This window comes from Oryzias latipes, chromosome 14 (assembly GCF_053564925.1).
Source record: "Oryzias latipes strain Hd-rR chromosome 14, Olatipes_Hd-rR_3.1".
Lineage (NCBI taxonomy): Eukaryota > Metazoa > Chordata > Actinopteri > Beloniformes > Adrianichthyidae > Oryzias > Oryzias latipes.
Genome location: NC_136250.1, coordinates 31,445,493 through 31,462,019, shown reverse-complemented (window position 1 = coordinate 31,462,019; position 16,527 = coordinate 31,445,493). Strand labels below are relative to the sequence as shown.

General features: G+C 47.7%; 1 protein-coding gene across 18 annotated transcripts in view; it reads left to right on the top strand.

Annotated features, from left to right (window-relative positions):
* The window catches only part of dbn1 (drebrin 1), a 51,203-nt gene that overhangs the window by 9,760 nt on the left and 24,916 nt on the right, over positions 1-16,527 (top strand). For 2 of the 18 annotated variants that reach the window (XM_078930918.1, XM_078930915.1), the window contains exon 2: positions 10,075-10,149. The exons of the other annotated variants lie outside the window; for them this stretch is intronic. The gene's annotated coding sequence lies outside the window, so the exon portion shown is untranslated. The remainder of the gene's footprint in view (positions 1-10,074; positions 10,150-16,527) is intronic. 18 annotated transcript variants of the gene reach the window in all.

The following is a 16,527-nucleotide window of genomic DNA, read 5'->3' as shown; positions in this document are numbered from 1 at the left end:
AGACAGATGTTCTGACAGACATTGAGACAGATGTTCTGACAGACGTGTTGAAAGACATTCAGACGTTCTGACAGAAATTCTGACAGATGTTCTGACAGACATTGAGACAGACGTTCTGACAGACAGTGAGACAGATGTTCTGACAGACATTGAGACAGACGTTCTGACAGACAGTGAGACAGATGTTCTGACAGACATTGAGACAGATGTTCTGACAGACATTGAGACAGACGTTCTGACAGACATTGAGACAGATGTTCTGACAGACATTGAGACAGATGTTCTGACAGACATTGAGACAGATGTTCTGACAGACATTGAGACAGATGTTCTGACAGACATTGAGACAGACGTTCTGACAGACATTGAGACAGATGTTCTGACAGACATTGAGACAGACGTTCTGACAGACATTGAGACAGACGTTCTGACAGACATTGAGACAGATGTTCTGACAGACGTGTTGAAAGACATTCAGACGTTCTGACAGAAATTCTGACAGACATTGAGACAGATGTTCTGACAGACATTGAGACAGACGTTCTGACAGACATTGAGACAGATGTTCTGACAGACATTGAGACAGACGTTCTGACAGACATTGAGACAGACGTTCTGACAGACATTGAGACAGATGTTCTGACAGACGTGTTGAAAGACATTCAGACGTTCTGACAGAAATTCTGACAGATGTTCTGACAGACATTGAGACAGATGTTCTTACAGACGTTCTGACAGATGTTCTGAAAGACATTCAGACGTTCTAACAGACATTGAGACAGATGTTCTGACAGACATTGAGACAGATGTTCTGACAGACGTGTTGAAAGACATTCAGACGTTCTGACAGAAATTCTGACAGATGTTCTGAAAGACATTCAGACGTTCTGACAGACAGTGAGACAGATGTTCTGACAGACATTGAGACAGATGTTCTGACAGACATTGAGACAGACGTTCTGACAGACATTGAGACAGATGTTCTGACAGACATTGAGACAGACGTTCTGACAGACATTGAGACAGATGTTCTGACAGACGTGTTGAAAGACATTCAGACGTTCTGACAGAAATTCTGACAGATGTTCTGACAGACATTGAGACAGACGTTCTGACAGACGTGTTGAAAGACATTCAGACGTTCTGACAGAAATTCTGACAGATGTTCTGACAGACATTGAGACAGACGTTCTGACAGACAGTGAGACAGATGTTCTGACAGACATTGAGACAGACGTTCTGACAGACAGTGAGACAGATGTTCTGACAGACATTGAGACAGATGTTCTGACAGACATTGAGACAGACGTTCTGACAGACATTGAGACAGACGTTCTGACAGACATTGAGACAGATGTTCTGACAGACATTGAGACAGACGTTCTGACAGACATTGAGACAGATGTTCTGACAGACGTGTTGAAAGACATTCAGACGTTCTGACAGAAATTCTGACAGATGTTCTGACAGACATTGAGACAGACGTTCTGACAGACAGTGAGACAGATGTTCTGACAGACATTGAGACAGACGTTCTGACAGACAGTGAGACAGATGTTCTGACAGACATTGAGACAGATGTTCTGACAGACATTGAGACAGACGTTCTGACAGACATTGAGACAGATGTTCTGACAGACATTGAGACAGATGTTCTGACAGACATTGAGACAGATGTTCTGACAGACATTGAGACAGATGTTCTTACAGACGTTCTGACAGATGTTCTGAAAGACATTGAGACAGATGTTCTGACAGACATTGAGACAGACGTTCTGACAGACATTGAGACAGATGTTCTGACAGACATTCTGACTCACAGACGTTCTGGGTTCTGACAGACCTTCTAAAAGAGGTTCTGGGTTCTCCTTGTTTGTTGCTCATCTAATGAGATGTATGGAGACCAAACACGTCTTTGACATTTTAGCTGCTAAGTGACCTAGTGGAGGAGTGTCTGCCCTGACTTTTTGAGACTCTGGGGTAAGAATTAAACCCTCATCCCCCAAATTCAAACAGCAAAGTGTGTGAGAACCACTGAGAAGCTAACTCATGTTTCCTTCATCAACATAACTGCGCTCCTGTCTGTGCAGCTGTAGGCGGGAATGTCATGAGAAATGAAAGATGTTTAAAGGAGTGATGGAGGAGAAAGAGATTCTAGCCTCCAGACTGAAGCACAAACAGCAGAAAAATGCAGATCCGTTCTTCACATGAGAGGAATGCGAGCTGCTCCAGCTCTGCTCCAGAGCCTTAGCCAACGGGACATTTTTGGAAGCATCGGTGGTTCAAAGACGTCCAGGGGCCTCATTTATAAAGGTTGCGTACGCACAAAAGAAGGCGTACGCCACTCTCTACGCAATAGTTGAGATTTATAAAAAGCAAACTTGAGGGGAAAATGTGCGGCCCTTCATTCAAGCTCTGACCCAGGCGTACGCACAAAAACGGGTGAAATGAGAAATAGCGACACCGTCGGCAGATGGAAGAAACACGTGAAAGTGAAAATGACAATCCTGCCTGTCATAAATAACATGAAGACTTCACAAAGCAAGTCTGACAATTAACAGCTACACCAACACCCGTTTGATCAATCAGCAGTGAAACAAACAAAAAAAAAAAATCTAACGAAAATTACAACAGAAATTCAAATGAACACATATTTGCAAAAAGAAAAGTGAAATATGTTCTGCAATATTGGCATGTTGTGCAATTCATCCTCATAAATAATATAGTTAACAGAACGAAATAATTTACAAAACTGATATTCTCGTCAATGTGTCCGTCTGGAGGAGCAGATATAGGTGCAATCAGACAGATGGATAGATAGAGAGAGATGCATTAATTGTCCACTGGGGAAAGTTGTTTTCATAGTAAAACATTTCTTCATAAGCTATGGAATTATGGTATTCATGCATATGCCTTTAGTTTGTTTTATTTTTGATAAAACAATGTATGGCGTATGTCTCAACCATTCAGAAAGCAACAAGAAATTACATTTGCTGATCAATTTCCCATTTCCACGTGGATTATTACCGACATCTGTAGCTTGTCAGATGTAATTAAATGGAGGGAAATAAAATGCCCCATCACAATGCGTAATGACGCACAATGGCTGATCTTGTGCTCTTAGAAGATGTGGCAAATGGAAGAATTTGGAGTGAACGCATCTTTAGACAGCATGAAGACTTGCTGGCAAACGAGGACGAATTGCTTATGAGCCGGTTCAGACTTCCTCCAGCCGTCCTGTTGGAGCTTTTGGGGGGGTGTCACCCGGTGCATATGGCGCGTCGTGTCCCCCTGCGCCTCAGTCACCACTCCACTTAAAAGGGATTCCCCAAATATTGCTGCCAGTCTCACTCTCACTCTGGCGATGCATCGCTAGACGTTTTTTTGCCTCGACTTTGATGTCCGACCTTTTCTTTTTTATTTAACCACGGTCCGAGGTTGTGAGGCTAAAGCATTTACGGCGTCTGCCACCGTTTGCCGCTCACGTGCCTTTTTGGCATTAGTAATGCCCACACTGTGCCCTGCAAACAACACTTTTCTCCTCTTTTCCACCTCGCCAACGATAACTTCTACTTCACATTGAGTCAAGTTCCGTTTTTTTGATTTCCTCTCGGTGTTTGCCATGGTTTCCCAATCAATGAATATTCATTTGTGGGCGTTTCACGGACTATTTATGGGCAACTATGGGCGTGTCATGAAGCCGCAAAAGCTGCGCAGCATTTAGAATCGGTTGTGATTTATTAAGGGAAAGATGCGTAGGATGTGCGTGCGCACGGTTTTATAAATCCAAATATTTCTGTGCGTACGCACGTCCTATGTTTCATCCGTACGCCACTTCTGACGCAAATCCTACGCAAAGTTTTAGAAATGAGGCCCCTGGACTTTGTAGCTCGCTGGCATTCCTGCACGTTGGGTGTAGCGACACCTTGTGGCTAAAGGAAGTATCACGCAGCCGCTACCTACATTTTGACACATATTGCACAGATGAAAACTGGTCAGACGGGAATAAAGGTGGAAAAAGTCAGAAAGGTTGTGATATTTACATGAAATTTCCACCACAGAAGAAGAAAGAATAAACCACGCAAAGAACACGGAAACCAACATGGAACATGAACCGTGCGTGAGTACTTAATAAGTTGTACTTACTTGTACTTACTTAATTACTTGTATTTATAATTACTTGTGCAATTCATTCGTGATTCATGCGCCAATTATGTCATTTAAACGTGATGTGTGCGCCGTTTACGTGAGATAAAAGTTGTACATCGGTGGTTCATGCATGAAAACTCTGTTAGACAAACGTGGAACAGTCGTAAAATACACGCGAACTGTGTAATTCTCAACCGACCAAAAAGTTTGAACACCTGAAAACCGAATTTATGTAAAGACCGTTGACCGTCTGCGCCATGAAGTATTTGGACGTTCTCTGCAGGACGCGGCTGTTTCTCTGGGACGTTTGTGTGAACTCTCTCCTTCCTTTCATCGTGGGCAACACGGACGCCATGAGGCAGCTGCCCCTCCCCCTCCATGTCAACACGAGCGACCACAAAGACAGAAACAAACAGGACCCATCCGTCTGTGTGCGGCGCTGCCGTCTGTCTGCTGGGAAACGGCCTGCTGGGACCCCATGTGGCGTCCTGGCGTGGCGCCTGACAGCCGCTTTCACGCGTTCCCTATGATCTGCCGGCTGAGGATGGAGAGGACTTCCTGTTGTTCTTCATGCTGGTTTCTGTGTCAGCAGACGTCTCAGAAGGCCCAGTTTCTCCTCAAACCTTCTCCACACACAGCTCCCTTTTCTGGCCACGATGAGCTCCGCTGGCGGGAAAAACCGAGGCTTTCCTTCCCCCAGGGGGGCGGAGTTTCAACTCTGCAGGAGGCGGAGACACAGGTTGTGTCTGAATTCCGTCCTTCGCTATATTTGCCACGTTTGCCATTTAGTAGAGATTTCCAGAATGCAGTGATCTAGAAATTTCCCAGAAGTCCTTGCAAAAAACCAGAGTGCATCACTGCTCACCAGATTGGGAAATATAGACCACAATGCATTGTGTTTGAACAACTGTTGTGAATGGTAAACGGCGTATACTTGTGTAGCGCTTTTCTACACAAAAGTTTTTAAATAAACCAGCAGCGTTTCAGGAACAACAGACCTTCAGTCATTTGAATTGTCAGAATTCCTGCTTTTTTCCATTTATTTATAAAATAAGAGTTTTCTTAAGGTCACATGGTCGGGGTCAAGGTTGGGGTCAGGGTTGGGGTCGGGGTGAGAATTATTTTTTGAAAAGTGGAATTCTTGTTAAGACCCTATTGAGATTCAAGATTCAAGATTGATAGATGTTTCTTTGCTTATTTAAAGAAAATGTTCACATTTGAAGAATTATTTCTGTATTTCTAAGGGTCTGTTTTTGCAGGAAATAGAATAAAGCTGCATAAATAATATTTTTCAAAAAGGTCTTCAGATGAAAACCATAATATTAAGAAAGTATTTGTCTTGTGTTTGCAGTTTAAGGTCTTTCTTTGGTTGGGATCAAACACACACAGCAGTTCCAGTTTTTCATGATTTTCCTGGATGGAAATGGACAGACTGAATTTGATGGACAGATCGACTGATTTTGATGGACAGATCGACTGATTTTGATGGACAGATCGACTGAATTTGATGGACAGATCGACTGATTTTGATGGACAGATCGACTGATTTTGATGGACAGATCGACTGAATTTGATGGACAGATCGACTGATTTTGATGGACAGATCGACTGATTTTGATGGACAAATCGACTGATTTTGATGGACAGATCGACTGATTTTGATGGACAGATCGACTGAATTTGATGGACAGATCGACTGATTTTGATGGACAGATCGACTGATTTTGATGGACAGATCGACTGAATTTGATGGACAGATCGACTGATTTTGATGGACAGATCGACTGATTTTGATGGACAGATCGACTGAATTTGATGGACAGATCGACTGATTTTGATGGACAGTTCGACTGATTTTGATGGACAGTTCGACTGAATTAGATGGACAGATCGACTGATTTTGATGGACAGATCGACTGATTTTGATGGACAGATCGACTGAATTTGATGGACAGATCGACTGATTTTGATGGACAGATCGACTGATTTTGATGGACAGATCGACTGAATTTGATGGACAGACTGATTTTGATGGACAGATTTGATCTGTTGACGCAGAAATGAAGCTTTGGTTAAAATGCAGAAGAAAATCTGATTACAGATTGTTTTCTGGAGCGGTTCCTCCCACTCAGCACACTTCCAAATGATCCTCCCACGTTTACTCGGGGAGAGATCTCCTGCAGGAATTCATCTCTGCTGCTTTTTATGGGATGTGCCGCCGTTCTTCATCACACGAGTCACTTCCCTCCTCTTCTTTTTTTGTGAAGCTGCTTTCATTCTTTCATCTGGAGGTGTCATTGCTGTTTCCTGTTGGATCAGAACCGGGTCACACGTTGGTTCTTCTGCCTTCAGGTCCAGTCCGTCTGTCTGAATGAGGTCCGGACTTTGAAGGACCTCTGCTGATCCTCTCGGATCATTGTTGTATTGCAGAACCGGGTTTTAGCTCATAGTGTGTATCCACCCTTAAAGGATTTATCAGGTTTATCCAGATATCCTCCTCCCGTGTCAGCAGATTCCCAAACCCCTGCTGTGAGGGGAAGATCTGTCTGACCCTGGAGGCCTTCAGCTCTGCTGCTGGACTCGACAGCTTAGACATCAATAAAAGAAAACAGAAATGTGTTGGGCGTCCTCTGCTGAGCGCATCGACCTTCACGCTCGTTCCTCATCCTGGACGCTGCCCGATGCCGTCAGGTGAGACGCCTCTGTGGATGTTGGAGAGCAGACTGGTGGACCGGGTCTGGAAGGACTTTGAAGTTTGCTGAATTCCTGGGAATCAGAGGGTGTGAGCAGTTTGAGGGCTGTGGTGGAGCGTGAAGCCTCAGTTTCTGCCAGATAGGACGTGCCAGATAAATGTGGAGCAGAAGTCCTTCAGGAAGCTTAAATGTGACCTTTTCTCAACCGTGGAGGGAAAAAACCTCATTTCCCGCTGAACGATTTCTTGATCTTTTTGGAGATTTTCTTTGTTGGTCACGACGGCGGTTCACTCTTCCTCTTCTTTGTTCTCTGACTGATGGAGGCAAAATCGTAACACGTGTTCCTGAAATGGAGACGTGGGAGGAAAAGAAAGAACTCTGTGTTCCCAAAGTCCTGAGAACTTACACTCCAAGCCCTGTCTTTAGCTCCGCCTCTTTTATGGACACGTTTCTTTGATGGCGATCGTCTGAACGTCCAGCGACCAACAGTCCAAACAGCCGACGGGAAATAAATTCAGTTGATTCTAAAAACATGACAGACAAAACTTTAACATGGCGGCGATGGGGCGGGGCTTAAAGTGTAAAAATGGATTATTAAGAAAGAGCAACTCGAGAAGATAATGGGCGGAGTCTTGATGTGATTGGTCCTCTTCCTGTGATCAGTTTTAAACTGGGTCAGCTGAGCGGCCAACCACTGCTCAAGCCCACGCTGCCCCCTGTGGTCTCAGGTGAATGTGTGTGACGTTCAGCAAATCAACTTTTCAGACACACATCAGTAAATCCAGCTCAGCCTTGTGGTAGAGTGTCTGCCCTAAGACTGGAAGGTCGTGAGTTCAAATCCGGGCCGAGTCACACCAAAGACCAAAAATGGTACCCAGTGCATCCCAGCTGCACTCTCAGCTTTAAGGGGTTGGATTGGGGGGTTGAACCACCAAATGGCTGTGTCTGCAGCTCACCCCCCCCCCCCCCCTCCCCCAGGGGAGGGGTCAAATACAGGAAACAAATGTCCCACTCCTAGGTGGTGACAGTTATGGGACTTTAACTTTAAATCCTGCAGTTAGAAGGATCTGGTTTGTAGAAACGTCTCTGTTTGAATCAGGTTTGTAGTTTTTTTGTTGTCTTTGCTTTGGAGCAGCAGGAGGCGGAGCTTAATGCTGCTTCTGCTGCATTTCTATTTGTGGTCTTGTTTCTTTTTATCATTTGTCCTGAAAAGCGTCGCTCCGGTTTCAGATCAATGTTGCCGTCAGCTTCCTGCTGAGCCCCGACTCTCTTGACCTTTTGCTCTGCAGAGCGCTTAAAAATACAGAACCTTGTTTTCTGTGGCGCCCACTCCTTTGCTCGCCACATCCGCCCTGCAGTGTCCTGAAGCCCCCCCCCCTGCTCAGCATTATTGAAGTGTGGCTCTGTTCTCCAGAATGGACAGGCAGACATTTTCCTGAATCGTTTGCTTCGGCAGCAGCAGGAGACGTTCTTATCTCGGTGAGAGGTTAAAACTTAAAGGTGATTTTTCTGCCCCGCTGAGAACTTCAGCGAGGGGCGGAGCTTCTGACATCACACCACTGAACCAAACAGACTCTGGACTCCAGCATCTCCTCTCAGGAGTCAGAAAAAGCTCCAGCAGAGTTTTACCTTAGAAACGGAGCTGCAGGCAGGATGTGTTTCAGTGATGCGGACATTTTATTTTTTTTTTTATTTCACCTTTATGTAACCAGGATAAAAAACTCATCCAGATTAAAAATCTCTTTTGCAAGAGCGTCCTGGCCAAGAGGCAGCAGCACAACAATAACACACACTTCTCATTTACACTCAATCAACATAAAAAAGTCTTAAGTAAAGCATTTGCAGTTTGATAGCTTTGTCTCACGTTCATTTAGAAATAATTTGAAAGAGTCCAGAGAAAGCAACTCTTTCAATCTGAACTCTTCCTGGAGTTTATCCCCAAACTGTGCTGCAGCGAATCTAACAGCCGTTTTTCACAGAGAGCCGGTCCTGAGAGCGCAGGCTGCTGCTCTTCAGTTCTAGAAACTGCTGGAGATGAGGCGGTACCGACCCAAGAATGCATTTGTAAATTAAAAGGTACCAATGTTTCAATCTGCACTTGGACAAGGAGGGCCAACCCCCCCCCCAGAGCATAAAGAACACAGTGAGGGGTTAGCGACCTCAGTTTGTTCCAAAAAGCAGTGCACCATGAAAAACCGTATCCATGATATCCAAAGCATCAGCAGAAGCATTCATATAAATCACATCACAGAAAATCACGGACAGACAGAAAAGTGGCAGAGACACGTTTCTTACGGCCTTCAAATGATAAACATGATTTGATTCTAAAATAAAAACGTAATTTTAGTTTCAACCAGTTTCTGAATATGTGGTTTAAAAGTTACCCAGTCATCAATTAAAATACCAAAGTATTTGGATTTGGTTACTAGTTCGATTAAATGTCCTTCTTTTATAGTAATTGGGGACGACTTTTGGAGTTTGACTTTGCTTTTAGAGAACAGCAAATATGTAGTCTTGTTAGTGTTTAAGACCAGTTTTAAATGATAAAAGGTGTTCTGCAGTTGATTAACCCTTGTGCTATCCTATGGGGTCCAGATGACCCCCCCCCCCTTACATTGAGGTGTTCTCCCCACCATGACAAAGGTGGATAAAGGTGGAAAGATTTCATGTAATCCATGGACACCAGTGAAGATCACAAATCATTGAAGAAAAAAGGTTCAGAGCACTGTCTAGTGGGTCTAGATGACCCAACTCCCAACGTTCAAGTGCCTAGGATAGAACAAGGGTTACAAGGTGATTGGAGCTTTGATATAGCAACACAATTGAAATTGCTGAGGTGTACAAGACGGTATCGTCAGCATACATGTTATCGATGATACCTTTTTTCAAGGTCGTTTATATTGATGGTAAAAAGAAACGGCCCAAGAACCGAGCCTTGTGGAACCCCTGAGGATACTTTTAAACATACATTTTTGGTTCTGAACCGTTACACACTGTGTCCTGTCAGACAGGTAGTTTGTAAACCAACCAACGGTGTGCTCTGACAGCTCAACACTGACAGATGAGGAGAAGGAAACCCTTCAGAGCTACAGCCAAAGGCGAAGCAACAGCAAACAAGGACGACAGTGCATGTGTACATGCACTGTCGTCCTTGTTTGCTGTTGTTAAACATACAAACTTACATCACAGAAATCCCATCATCCTTCACTGTTTGCTTTCCTCTGCTCTACAGACTCAGAGAAGCTCAGTAAAATCTTCTAAACTGTCTCAGGATGAAAGTGCTGAGCGGCTGAAAGGACGTCTCCAGGTGAGGTTGGGATTCTGCAAGAACCTCCTCTGGTTCTCAGCTGCTTTTTGTCCTTGGTGACGGCGGCTGTGAACACGTGTGAGCCAGTTGAAGGTCGACCCTCATTGACAGAATCGGTGACCCCTCCCATTTCCTCTCATCCATGTTTTCCAATGTCCCTCTTTGTCTTCTTCCATGTTCTCTTTTTATTTTAACTTGTCCATCAGCTGAGCAGACAGATCAGAGCTGAAGGCCTCTTGTGGTCGACAGCTTTTACTGTAACAACAGGAGGTTATGAATCTTCTGACACACCAGAGGTTTATTTGAATAAACTCCTTTGTAATTTAGGCTAAACTTTACTTATATTAATTATATTTGTAACAGTTTAGAGAGACGGGGGGGTAAAATTATAAAGCAACAAGTTGCTGGATGTTTGTAACCATTGCAGTCAGGTTGAGATGTAATAAAATCTGTAATAATTAATCAGAGAAAAATGTGACTGGCTGATTATTAACTGGGGAGAGAACTGAAGGTCCTTCATGAGACCTGCAGCCTCACAGCAGGACGCCGTCAGAAACGCCTCATTTCTGACCCATTCTGAGGTGTAAACCTCCCATTTAAGAGGGAATCCGCCGCCCTCAAGTCCACATTTGTGCCTCTGGGCTCCAGCATTTCCCACAGGATGCCAGACATTTCCCTGACAGAAACACAACTCACACAATCAGGCAGGAATGCGCACAAACACAACGTCAGCCAACATGCCAGAGCGAGACCGATCCTCTGCGGGTCAGGACGAGGTCCGTCTGCGGCCCAAACGCTGCGAGGCTGTCTGCAGCATGACCTCATCCAGGTCTCCAGGGGCGGGAGGGGGGGGGGGGTGCAGGAAGTCCGCGTCTCTGAATGTGGAGATGTCGAGTCGGAGCAAAGTCAGAAGCACCTGAAGAAAAGAGCTACATGAGGCGACAGCAGCGCGTTCACATCAGGAACCAGACAGAAACGTCTCCGGAAGGACGCCGGGCTTCTGCAGCAGGGAGTCACTTTTGGGGGGAGGGGGCACAGATTTGGAGGATGGGTACGTTCAGTGATCCGTCTGAGAGACGTCAGAATGATGTGGAGGAGGCGTGTCCTCCTGGCTGCATTTCTCTATTCGTTTATGTTCAGATGTCAATCACAGAAGATTCTGGGATTTATGATCCTTTGAATCAAAACAAAGGAAGCCTTCAAATCTGTGATGATGTTAGGCAACACCAAGTCAACCTGCACCGTGGGGAAGGGGGGGCCTAAAATCCCTCTCTAGCCTGGAAAACAGCAGAGCTTTGAAAAATGTTAGCATGTGGTGCATTCGAGTGGCAGGAAAAAATCTGATTTTCCTGCTGTGTGTGGCATAAACTGGAAGGAATGTGGAAGTGTGTGTTCTGCTGCGGCGCTGCGTTAGCCGCCGCCGCCGCTCTGATGGGCTGTAATTTGCTCCTTGTGCTTCTGAGCGCTTTCAGCTGCACGCCGACTGACCTACTTCACAGCCAGCGTGAGGCCGAACGTGCACATGTGCACACATGACTGTGTGCACGGATCTGTGTGTGCATGATTGTGTGCATGTGTTTTCCTGCCTCGTGGGGTCACCGTGGCGAGCCCTCCTCAGCGTGAAGCCTTAGAGGGCGGAGTGAACTAAGAGTGGCAGCAGTGAGTTTAGAGGAGGGGGAGGATGTGGCGCCCCCACTGACCCTCCACATCACTTCAAAGGGGCGGGGCTAGGTCTGTGAAGCTCAGGTTTTGTTTGGAGGGAACACAGACGCCTCTGTTGGGGGGTCGGTCAGTCTGCTGCCATTTATCAGCGAATTCCTATAAGATTCCCAGAATTCAGAGCAATCGTTTCTGGAAAAACTTGCAGGAGTATTTTCTGCTCTTCCTGATGAAGAGGCAGAGGTGACGAAGACGAGTCGGAGTTTCTGGGTTTTAATGATTCTAAAAGAAAATGTGAAATTTGTTCCTTTGATGGAAGTGCTGTGAACAACAGGAACCTCCTGAGTGGCCACGCCCCCCCCCTCTGCTGGGAAGACTGTGCCCCCCCTCATCATAGTGGTGTTGGGGGGGGTCAGTCTGGGTTCTCCGCTTACAGGTTGAGCTCTGAAGGTCAGGAGTGGCGGCGGCGTCCGTGGATGCTGCAGGGATGCAGTGGCGCCTGGTTCAGACGGATGAAGTCATCAGAGCGGCGTTTGATTCAGAAACTCTGCCTCTGAACGGGCGATAAGCCGTGTGACCACAGAGGACGTCTGCAGGAGCGAGGCCAAAGCCTCACAGCTTTGGTTTCTGACAGACGTCCTTCATCTGTCACTGCAGAGAAAAGGCTTCTGTGAGAAGAACCGCTCCACAGACGGGCTTCATGAGGAGAACCGGCAGCTAACAGCTCCGTCTCCCAGGATCTCCCACCAGCAACAGTGACGCCCCAAACCCGAACCCTGACAGCGGAGCCTCCTCAGTGTGAGGACGACTGATCCTCAGACACTGAAGGTAGAACTTGTGTCTGAGAACGGAGCGGCTCGTCCTTCAGAGAAAACCTCTGAACAAAATCTAGATCCGGAATCACGGAGGCGTTCTGGATCATTTCCTGTGAGCTCTGGTGGATCTGCTGACTCAGCTGCCCTCTGCTGTTTGCCCCCCTCCCTGCCAGCAGCTCTGAGCGGCTTGTTTCATAACCTCAGCTGTGCAAGAGCGTTTGTCCTGAAAGGACTGCAATTCTTTTTTGGCTCCAGCCTCTGGCCCAACGGGCTTCAGGTCCAACCCTCAAACCAAACCTCCGCAGTTTCACAGATTTCGCTAATTTCAGCATTCAGGTTGTCTTGGCAACAGATGCATCGCTTGCTGAGTGTAAGAATGCAGAACTGATTGGATTAGCAGGAGACAATGGGACAGATGACGGTTCAGTTCTGGAATCAGTGAATTCCATTCAGAATCACAGGAAGTTTTCACCAGAACCGTCTATGTTCCACTTTCTTCAACTTTTTCTGACTTCCAGTTTGTCTGAGTTAAGAAACAGAAAAGCTTTCCATCTGGTCCTGACGTCAGGAACTGGGGGTGAAGGACCCAACATGCAGGAGACCAACATTGATAGACTGAAACGTGACAAAAACCCCAGAGAAACCAAACGGTGGCAAAGCAGAGCGTGAAAAACCGAAAACCAGACACTTCCAAAGACTGAGGGAGAGGAACTGGATGAATCCAGCTGTGAAGGATCAACCTGAACCAGGTGAGACTGACCAGAACCAGAACATGTGAATAGAACAGAATCCTCACATTACAGCAGCAGACCTGGGATGTGTCAGGAATATGAACCAGGCGTTCAGGTGACGTCATGCGTTCGGGTGACGTCATGCGTTCAGGTGACGTCAGGCGTTCAGGTGTCGTCATGCGTTCAGGTGACGTCAGACGTTCAGGTGACGTCATGCGTTCAGGTGACGTCAGATGTTCAGGTGACGTCATGCGTTCAGGTGTCGTCATGCGTTCAGGTGACGTCAGACGTCCAGGTGACGTCATGCGTTCAGGTGACGTCAGACGTCCAGGAGACGTCATGCGTTCAGGTGACGTCAGACGTTCAGGTGTCGTCATGCGTTCAGGTGACGTCAGACGTCCAGGTGACGTCATGCGTTCAGGTGACGTCATGCGTTCAGGTGACGTCAGACGTCCAGGTGACGTCATGCGTTCAGGTGACGTCATGCGTTCAGGTGACGTCAGACGTTCAGGTGACGTCATGCGTTCAGGTGACGTCAGACGTTCAGGTGACGTCAGACGTTCAGGTGTCGTCATGCGTTCAGGTGACGTCATGCGTTCAGGTGTCGTCATGCGTTCAGGTGACGTCATGCGTTCAGGTGACGTCATGCGTTCAGGTGACGTCATGCGTTCAGGTGTCGTCATGCGTTCAGGTGACGTCAGGCGTTCAGGTGTCGTCATGCGTTCAGGTGACGTCATGCGTTCAGGTGACGTCATGCGTTCAGGTGACGTCAGATGTTCAGGTGACGTCATGCGTTCAGGTGTCGTCATGCGTTCAGGTGACGTCAGACGTCCAGGTGACGTCATGCGTTCAGGTGACGTCATGCGTTCAGGTGACGTCAGACGTCCAGGTGACGTCATGCGTTCAGGTGACGTCATGCGTTCAGGTGACGTCATGCGTTCAGGTGACGTCAGACGTTCAGATGACATCAGACGTTCAGGTGTCGTCATGCGTTCAGGTGACGTCAGACGTTCAGATGACATCAGACGTTCAGGTGTCGTCATGCGTTCAGGTGACGTCATGCGTTCAGGTGACGTCATGCGTTCAGGTGACGTCAGACGTTCAGATGACATCAGACGTTCAGGTGACGTCAGACGTCCAGGTGACGTCAGACGTTCAGGTGTCGTCATGCGTTCAGGTGACGTCAGACGTTCAGATGACATCAGACGTTCAGGTGTCGTCATGCGTTCAGGTGACGTCAGATGTTCAGGTGACGTCATGCGTTCAGGTGTCGTCATGGGTTCAGGTGACGTCAGACGTCCAGGTGACGTCATGCGTTCAGGTGACGTCATGCGTTCAGGTGACGTCAGACGTCCAGGAGACGTCATGCGTTCAGGTGACGTCAGACGTCCAGGTGACGTCCAGGTGACGTCATGCGTTCAGGTGACGTCATGCGTTCAGGTGACGTCAGACGTCCAGGTGACGTCATGCGTTCAGGTGACGTCATGCGTTCAGGTGACGTCAGACGTTCAGGTGACGTCATGCGTTCAGGTGACGTCAGACGTTCAGGTGACGTCAGACGTTCAGGTGTCGTCATGCGTTCAGGTGACGTCATGCGTTCAGGTGTCGTCATGCGTTCAGGTGACGTCATGCGTTCAGGTGACGTCATGCGTTCAGGTGACGTCATGCGTTCAGGTGACGTCATGCGTTCAGGTGACGTCAGACGTTCAGGTGACGTCATGCGTTCAGGTGACGTCAGACGTTCAGGTGACGTCAGACGTTCAGGTGTCGTCATGCGTTCAGGTGACGTCATGCGTTCAGGTGTCGTCATGCGTTCAGGTGACGTCATGCGTTCAGGTGACGTCATGCGTTCAGGTGACGTCATGCGTTCAGGTGACGTCATGCGTTCAGGTGACGTCAGGCGTTCAGGTGTCGTCATGCGTTCAGGTGACGTCATGCGTTCAGGTGACGTCATGCGTTCAGGTGACGTCAGATGTTCAGGTGACGTCATGCGTTCAGGTGTCGTCATGCGTTCAGGTGACGTCAGACGTCCAGGTGACGTCAGACGTTCAGGTGACGTCATGCGTTCAGGTGACGTCAGACGTCCAGGTGACGTCAGACGTTCAGGTGTCGTCATGCGTTCAGGTGACGTCAGACGTTCAGATGACATCAGACGTTCAGGTGTCGTCATGCGTTCAGGTGACGTCAGACGTTCAGATGACATCAGACGTTCAGGTGTCGTCATGCGTTCAGGTGACGTCATGCGTTCAGGTGACGTCATGCGTTCAGGTGATGTCATGCGTTCAGGTGACGTCAGACGTTCAGATGACATCAGACGTTCAGGTGACGTCAGACGTCCAGGTGACGTCAGACGTTCAGGTGTCGTCATGCGTTCAGGTGACGTCAGACGTTCAGATGACATCAGACGTTCAGGTGTCGTCATGCGTTCAGGTGACGTCAGATGTTCAGGTGACGTCATGCGTTCAGGTGTCGTCATGCGTTCAGGTGACGTCATGCGTTCAGGTGACGTCAGACGTTCAGGTGACGTCATGCGTTCAGGTGACGTCAGACGTTCAGGTGACGTCAGACGTTCAGGTGTCGTCATGCGTTCAGGTGACGTCATGCGTTCAGGTGTCGTCATGCGTTCAGGTGACGTCATGCGTTCAGGTGACGTCATGCGTTCAGGTGACGTCATGCGTTCAGGTGACGTCAGACGTTCAGGTGACGTCATGCGTTCAGGTGACGTCAGACGTTCAGGTGACGTCAGACGTTCAGGTGTCGTCATGCGTTCAGGTGTCGTCATGCGTTCAGGTGACGTCATGCGTTCAGGTGTCGATATGCGTTCAGGTGACGTCATGCGTTCAGGTGACGTCATGCGTTCAGGTGACGTCATGCGTTCAGGTGACGTCATGCGTTCAGGTGACGTCAGGCGTTCAGGTGTCGTCATGCGTTCAGGTGACGTCATGCGTTCAGGTGACGTCATGCGTTCAGGTGACGTCAGATGTTCAGGTGACGTCATGCGTTCAGGTGTCGTCATGCGTTCAGGTGACGTCAGACGTCCAGGTGACGTCAGACGTTCAGGTGACGTCATGCGTTCAGGTGACGTCAGACGTCCAGGTGACGTCAGACGTTCAGGTGTCGTCATGCGTTCAGGTGACGTCAGACGTTCAGATGACATCAGACGTTCAGGTGTC